We start from the raw sequence: 8,159 nt of genomic DNA, 5'->3' as shown, positions 1-8,159 counted from the left end.
ACGCATTATCCACCGTGGGGAGAATAAAAGGGGACTGTACACAATAACCCGATGGGAAGCTCAGTTACGGCCACTTGAGTCTAATTTCTTTTACTTCACAGAATTGGAAAGACTTTTTTTTTAACCACTTCAACCAGGATTGGAATAAAAAGTTGAATTCTTTTCCCCCTCGTACAAAGAAACAACTCTGATTGGAAGCAAACTAATTTCTGAACAGTTCCAGGTGACAGTTTCTTTCTTGACACTCTGCTTTCTTTCTTGCTTTCTTACTTTCATAAATAGGGTATCTAAACTTTGAACTTAAGAGGACCCAGGCCCAGCAGTATTATACCCGACACGCAAACAAAAATAGGCCATTTGTATTAATGCAAACATGTTAGAGATTTTTTTCCTCTAATATTTTATTACAAACTCTGAAACTCTAGACTTTCATCTTGAATTTCATCTAGAGCTTCATGCTGAAATATAACTTTAGACTGTAGACCCTCGAGGCTTCTAAAGTTTTGTTAGTCTTTCACAGCAATAATATTGGAAGAAGGAACTTAGAAAGGCAATCTTATGATTCAATCCTTAGTCACCAAACGAGATCCCACCGAAAACAACAGATAAAATGCTGCTCTTGGGAAGGTTCCAAATTATTACCTGGAAATCTTTAGCACCCAGAAATTTAAGAATGAAAAGTCAGGGTTTCCTTTAATTTTTGTTTTTAGAGGAAACAGACTCTTTTAGCAATCAGCTGAGAGCATATTGTACAGAAGCCACTGCATCAAGCTTTTCGAGAGATGGATATAAAAAGTATAGACAAATGCCCTGCCTTGCAGGAGTCTATAATGTAGCTGAGAAGGTAAACGATCTGTCCACAACGACTCAGAGTTAGGATACCGGGTTAAGTCATTGTTCTGTTACTTACCATATTTCCTTAGTTTTAAGATACGCATTCCTTCCTCCAAACGCATGTGATTTAATATTTCAGACGTCGAGAGATGTTTTATAAGCAATATGCATACATGATATGGTAGTTTCCTTACTTCCTTAAAACCTATTGTTAAATTGATGGTATGTCTTACAACGGTGTCTAAAAATTGAGAAACTAGCCATATGGCAAGCCATTAAAAATTTCTGTGATTCACTTTCCTTCTCTGTAAATGGAAGCCATAGTCTTCGGCTCACCTCACAGGATGGGAGAACAACAACGTGAAGGCTCTAGTAAACTGTAAAGTACTAGATAAATAGATTACATGAAAAGACAACTAACATTTTCTGGCAAATGTATGTGTCCCTGAGTTGTTTTTCTTTTCCACAAAGTACCACAAAATGTTGCATCGTAGATTCACGTAACAGGAGACATACCTATGTTGTATAACACACAGGCAACATATTTTATGGATAAAGACCAAATGGGCTGAAGAGGGGAGGAGGAGGGAACATACTAATTTATTTTTATATGCACTTGGATCGAGTTTGTTATGGCCTAGAAACATGAGCACGTTTATACTGATCTCCATGATTCACTACAGGCATTACTTCCTGAGCAGAAAAAGGCACTTGAATCTCACAAGTATGTGTGAATTCTCTGAGTTTCTCTTTCCTAGGGCTTAGCACTAACTCTGTGCTTCTTCCTTCCTTCTTTTTCTTAAACATTTATTGGGCCCCTACAGTATACCAGGCACTGGACTAGGCCCTGGGAAAGACACAGAGAAGTCAGTGGAACTAGGAACCCGGTGGGTGAGTGGGAGTATGCATGGAGTGATGGAAGTCTGTACTGGGAGTGTGGGATGGAGAGGAGGGAAAAAAGAGAATCAAAATGCTTGACAGAGGAAGCAACAAGTAAGCCAAGTCATAGAGGCCCAAAACAGCCTAGCTGCATAAGGAACAGCCCCTCTGATTCGACATAAATGATCCTTCCTCACTGACAATTCAGTTTTGCTCTTCTGTGTATGTTGGATACTTGTTTCTATTTCAAGAAGATTCTTTTCACGCATCTTCAAACATGTCCTTCTTTTCAGCCAAGGCAGGTCAAGAGGATCATCTTTTCTCTGACCTAGAAGGGCAGAGTTCACTCACGGGAAGAGATGCAATGGAAATAAAGAATTTCTTGTCTCCCATGGGAAACGTCTGATGGACGCCTGCAAGATGCCGTGAGGCAGCCTAGGGTAAGGCTGAGATCAAAAGCCCACCTCTAACACTTACTAGCTGTGCGTTCTTGGGCAAGTTATTCAGCTTCTGTGAGCCTTAATTTCCTCCTCTCCTGAAAGGATATGATAATATCTATGACACAGTATTACTCAGAGTATTAAATGAGATACAAATCTGTTTGCGTGGACGTGGCTTATTTTTCTCTATAGGGGCAGGGCATCAGGGAAGACTTTCGTTTTATGCTTAGTTTTGCTTGGGAAATCCCAAGAGAGGAGCCTCTTAGGAGTGAGTCACTGCTGGATGGTGTACATTATTGTCATCAATGCTGAATTACGTCGCTTGTAACTGAGAGCACAGGTTCTGGAATTAGAGGTCATGGTTCCATCACATTTCCAGTTGATTGATCTTGGGCAAGTAACTTGAACTTTCTAAGCCTTCCATTTCCAAATCTGTAAAATCAGGCTTCGTACCTCCTACGGCTGTTGCAAGGACCTAACGAAACGATCCATGTAAGTTGCTTGGAGCAGTGTAGTGCCTGGCACACAGTAAGTGCCCAATAAAGGTTTGCTGCCATAAAGTTTCTTTCTCTGAGGTTGATATCTTCAGGCTGGGAGGTCATGTCAATAGTGTTCCTGTATGAACTCTGGGTATTTTCTAATGGGAATATTTCTCTCTTTAGAAGCCCACCTTAACAAAGAGCAGGTGTTTTTGATTTCTGGAGAAGCCTGATGATGATAAGATCTCGCCTACAATTTCTCTGAGGGGGAACCCAGCTAACAATCAGGTACCTGATACTCGTTTCAAGGGCAAGTTGAATGAAGTCAGGGAAGCAGAGTCAACTTTTGTAGAAGGCTGGTCTCTAGATGTTGAATTTGCATAAGAAACACAAGGGGACAAAATGTACTTGGGCCAAATAGTATTTGATACTTGCTCTGATAAAAGGTAGGAGGCTCCTATTTTTTCCTGGTAATTACCCACCATTCCACTGCCCCACCCCATCTCCTCTCTGCTTTCCAACACTCCTCTGCCTTCATGGGATGAAGATGGGGGGGGGTGCCACTGGGGCACAAAAATCCAAAAGCAATGTCTCTCCCTGAGACCCCTTGCTATTTCTCCATAAAACACACAAGTAAAACTGAAGGGATTATTTTAACAATCCCAGGATCTTGAAAGAGCCCAATAAAGAGGGTTTTATGGCAGACTCATCTGAAAGGTGAGCTTGTCTCTCCTGTATCTTTCTTTTGCGAATTGCTAGGCAATAGAAGTTACCTGTTTTGTTTGAAGGCCCTGCATTATTTGTGAAAGGTGGCCCAGAAATGAAGGGTTGTCATTTGCAAAATGTCAATCCATATTTTCATTCATAGCTCAGAGATCATATAGGTGATGAATCATGATGATAAACAATACCACTAAACTCTTACTGAGGTAACAGATGGTACTTTAAAAATAAAGCTAGTAAACACGCATTAAAGTTTAAATGGGGGCTGGCCCGGTGGCGCAGCTGTTAAGAGCGTGCGCTCCGCTTTGGCTGCCCGGGGTTCACAGGTTCGGATCCCGGGCGCGCACTGACGCACTGCTTGTCAAGCCATGCTGTGGTGGCATCCCATATAAAGTAGAGGAAGATGGGCACGGATGTTAGCCCAGGGCTGATCGTCCTCACGAAAGAAAAAAAAAAGTTCAAATGGTTGCTTTATTAACTTACTTTTTATAGAGTACTATTTTGAGTTCATTAAATGTTGGCTTTGTTAAATGGACTCCATTGTTTCCTTCAGGTCCTGAATCAATCCTTCTTCTACTTTGTGGGAGACTGTTTGCCAATTTGCAAATGAGTGGGTGTTCCCATGCAGGCTTCAATGGCTCACTCCCAGGGAATTAACAGTTCTCCAGAGAAAGTGGTGTTCCCCTCATAGAAAATACACTTCATAAAGGAGAACTGAGAAGTGAAAAAAGACCCTGATAGTGCCTCAGAAATTCAGAGCAAGAAGCTCGGCTTCCCCCTACTCTCTCCAGACCCTGCAGCTACCAGTTTCAGAGAACCAGATCGCCCCAGGCAGATAAACTGGCCCCTCCAGGAGATCCTGGAGTCTTATCTGGCTAATCTCTAAGCGGGGAATAAAGCCTTGCCCTCTTTCTCAGAAGAGTAGGACCCGTCAACCCCTCACTTGCCTGTCTCCCCACCAACCTCCCCACCTCCATTCATAAGACTGGAGAATAAAAAATAGCTCCTCCTCAGATCGTGATTAGGGATCTCACTGCTGGTCTAAAACATTCAAGGTGAATAATTTTTTCTGTTCTTGAAACTTCCCTGAGTGTCATCCATTTATTCTTTCATTCATTTACTCATTCATTCATTCATTCACCAAATATGTAATGAGTGTCTGTTATGTCCCAGGCAGTAGTCAAATACATGTATATGAATATATATATATCTTCTACTTGGGATGAATCTAAGGATATTGAGGAAGGACACAAGTAGGCTCTAAAGATAAAGAATATTGGGACAGAGAAGAGGCATCTAATTTAGACATCCTGGTCAAGGAAATCTCTTTCAAGAGACTTTTTATTTTTATTTATTTTTTTTTATAATTTGATTTCTGTATAGATTACATTATGTTCACCACCCAAAGACTAATTACAATCCATCACCACACACATGTGCCTAATCATCTCTCCTCCTTGCCCCCTTCCCCTCTGGTACCCACCAAACCAATCTCTGTCTCTATGTGATTGTTTGTTATTGTTTTTATCTTCTACTTATGAGTGAGATCATATGGTATTTGATGAAAAGACTTAAGATGGACCCGAAGGATGAGAAGGAGTTGAGGGAGGTGCCGATGGGATGTGTGCATGTCTGTATGCACACACATATGTGAGTGTGTGTGTAGGGGCAGAATATTCTAGGCAGGCAGTATGGCACTTAAGGAGGCTCTGACGTAGGATGGAGATGATACAGTCACCAACCCTCAAGTATTTTTTTTTTTGTAAGTTCTTTTCCCAGACATCCAAGCAAGTTTTCCTGTTTGACTTGAAGTGCATTTCCCCTTGCTGGGCCTTCCATACCATGAGAATTTCCATCCTTGGTGGATAATGCCATTCTGTGTTTTCTTTCTCTGTTTGGCAAATTAGTGTCACTTTGTTTTTAGGTTTGTAATTAAGATTAGAGTAATTGTCCCATGGAGCTATGGAAACTAAAACTAATGCACAAACTTACCCTCTACGACCCATGACCATTTTGGTTGACTGATTTTTCTTTCCAGGAACTTCATGGGGAGCCACTCACGGCTTCTTCCTCATTCCCAGCCAAAGTCTAACCAAGCCTGATACCTTTGTAATTATGCCAGAGTTGGAGTGAGTTTCATTTTCTTTCATGTCTATGACAGTTTATTATAGAGAGACTGGCCAGTCCAGTTCTCAGATAGCCAGAGAAAGGTAGAAGGAAGGAGCAGCAGAAGAAAAGAACTTATATAATTATCTTGTGCACTGCTACTAGATGACTGGGTAATTGTAGTCACAGTTCACTTGGTTTTCAAATGCCTACATGCTCTAGACGGGTACCAGGCACATCAGATACATGGCACACATAGTACCACTTCCCCCTTCTGCATCCATGCCAGACATCACCAATCAAGAGGCTTTTCCCCTTTGACCTCAAACAAGATCTCGTAAGTGTTATCAACACTGTACCTCAAACAGGCATTATTAATAGATTGGAATTAGCATATGAGTTGAAATCTATTTGTTATCCATGATGTAAGCAAATGTACCACTTCTAGGGCAGAATTATGCCCTTAGCATGATGCACTTCTCCTACATAGCATTTATCATAGTGTGACTTCACTCTTTTGCATGAAGCCTCCTTTACTAGACTGAAAACTCCATCAAGGCAAGGATTACCTATCTGGGTATTTGCTTAGCATTAAACCCCTAACTTCCAGCACAGTACTTAGCACATGGTTGATTTAGAAAATATTTTCTGAAAGAATGAATGACACAAAGTTGTTCTTTGGAAGAAGCCAAAGAACTTTTCAAACTGCAACACAACCGGCCTCAAACAGTCTCCTTTGCTCAAGGGTACTATTCTGTAGTATTTCTACTTGAAGTCAGTTAGATTTTGGCTAGTTAGCATAACGATACCTGGTCAGACTCATTCTGAAGCCCTGAAAATATGCTTCTCTGATTTTCCTTCAGCCAGCTCTTTGCAGTCAGTACCAGTGCTCGATACTAGTTCTGATTACTGTGGCTCTTGTGGGCACCATTGTTTAAGCATTTCTGAAGGGAAGGCCATTTCCATATTCCATCAAAGGGGTTTCTGTATAACTAGAGTGTATGTACCTGTCAATGTTTTCCCTTTGCTCTAAGAACCAAATTGCATCCTGGGGTGGGAGGAGGGAGTGTTTTCAAAATCCCGCAGCTCTATTAGTGCTCTTCCTAGAAAATGCATGCTTGACGTTGTGGTTAAATGAGTTTTAAATGATCTCATGTACCAAACTCCGAGTAGTCCCACTTTTCTGCTTTCTCTGACCCTGCATATGTGCATCTCATTTGTTTAATAAACCGGCAGAATGACTTTGACACTTTTAAGTCTACTTCCTACGTCAATGATTACATTATGCATTCCTGAACCTAGAGAATTACAATGCCTGCATTAAATATTTTGAGAAAGTTGAAAACTTGAGAAGTTACAAAGGTAGTTTCTCCTATAAAATAGGAACCCCAACAGTTTTTAAAGACTAAAGGGCAATAGTTTTAATTAAAGCAAGTTATAAATCATGGTAGAATTTCCATCATATCATCTATAATTCATTATTTGGTAGAGGGAAATTAGAGCAATAAGTTCATGTTGCAAACTTTCTTTACATGGTAACGATTAAAATTCAAAACACTTGTTGGATTGATCAGTCTTTTGATTTCTGAAATGAAGGTCTTTGCAAGTATAGCCAGAGGGAAATGGTAATTAAAATGGATTAATTGATCAATAGCTGCAAGGAGCAAGGAAAAATGTGAGAGCAATATACATGCATAATTATAGTCCCATTTCCAGCCATTTTCTTAAAGCTACAAACCCAGGACTGTGATAGACCCAAGGGGAAGGGTATCAAAAATTCTGAAGCTAGAGGTCCTTCCTTTTTTTGTGTGTGTGAGGAAGACCAGCCCTGAGCTAACATCCGATGCCAATCTTCCTCTATTTGCTGAGGAAGACTGGCCCTGGGCTAACATCCGTGCCCATCTTCCTCTACTTTATATGGGACGCCGCCACAGCATGGCTTAACAAGCGGTGCATCGGTGCATTGGTACACACCTAGGATCTGAACCCGTGAACCCTGGGCCGCCGCAGCAGAGCACGCGCACTTAACCACTTGTGCCACAGGGCCGGCCCCAGGTCCTTCCTTTCTTGAGCCAAGACTACTGGGGATAGAAAGTAGATGTTAGGAGATTTCAGAAGGTTGCAGACGGCTGAAGGCCATTGCACGGAAATCAGGGCCAGACGACATTGGACACCATTGGCAGAAGACATGAGCAATGGGGAAATATTGGGTAAGAGCTGAAGTGTTCTACAGACCACAGGGGTGAATACTGGATTATGGGGGATTTCTTGTTTTTAAATGTTGGTAGGTGAATGGAGTCTCCATTATCCAGATAATTCATACCCATTCTTCAAGACAGGCTCAAAGCTACCTGCTATGTGAAGCTGCCTAAGATCCTCCTACGTCTGAGGACTTTAAACTTTAACTTCTGTTGTCTGCATCATGTATATGGCATCTAGTATGCGCTGCTATGTGTATGTCTTGTCTTCTTAAACTGAGAACTTGCAGGTCTTTGCATTTCCCATAACACCAAAAACTGTTGTAATGATTGTTTATTGAGGGATTATGATGTCAGGCTCTGTGAAAGACTAGAAAGATAGACATAAATCCCCAAATCTCAGTGGCCTAATATTGAGAAATTTATTTCTCACTCATGTGAACTTTCAAACAGGTATTCCCAGTTGACAGGTGGTCTTCCCATGGTTATCCAAGGAAGTG

This window comes from Diceros bicornis, chromosome 6, assembly GCF_020826845.1.
Source record: "Diceros bicornis minor isolate mBicDic1 chromosome 6, mDicBic1.mat.cur, whole genome shotgun sequence".
Taxonomy (NCBI): domain Eukaryota; kingdom Metazoa; phylum Chordata; class Mammalia; order Perissodactyla; family Rhinocerotidae; genus Diceros; species Diceros bicornis.
This window is presented reverse-complemented; position numbering follows the sequence as displayed.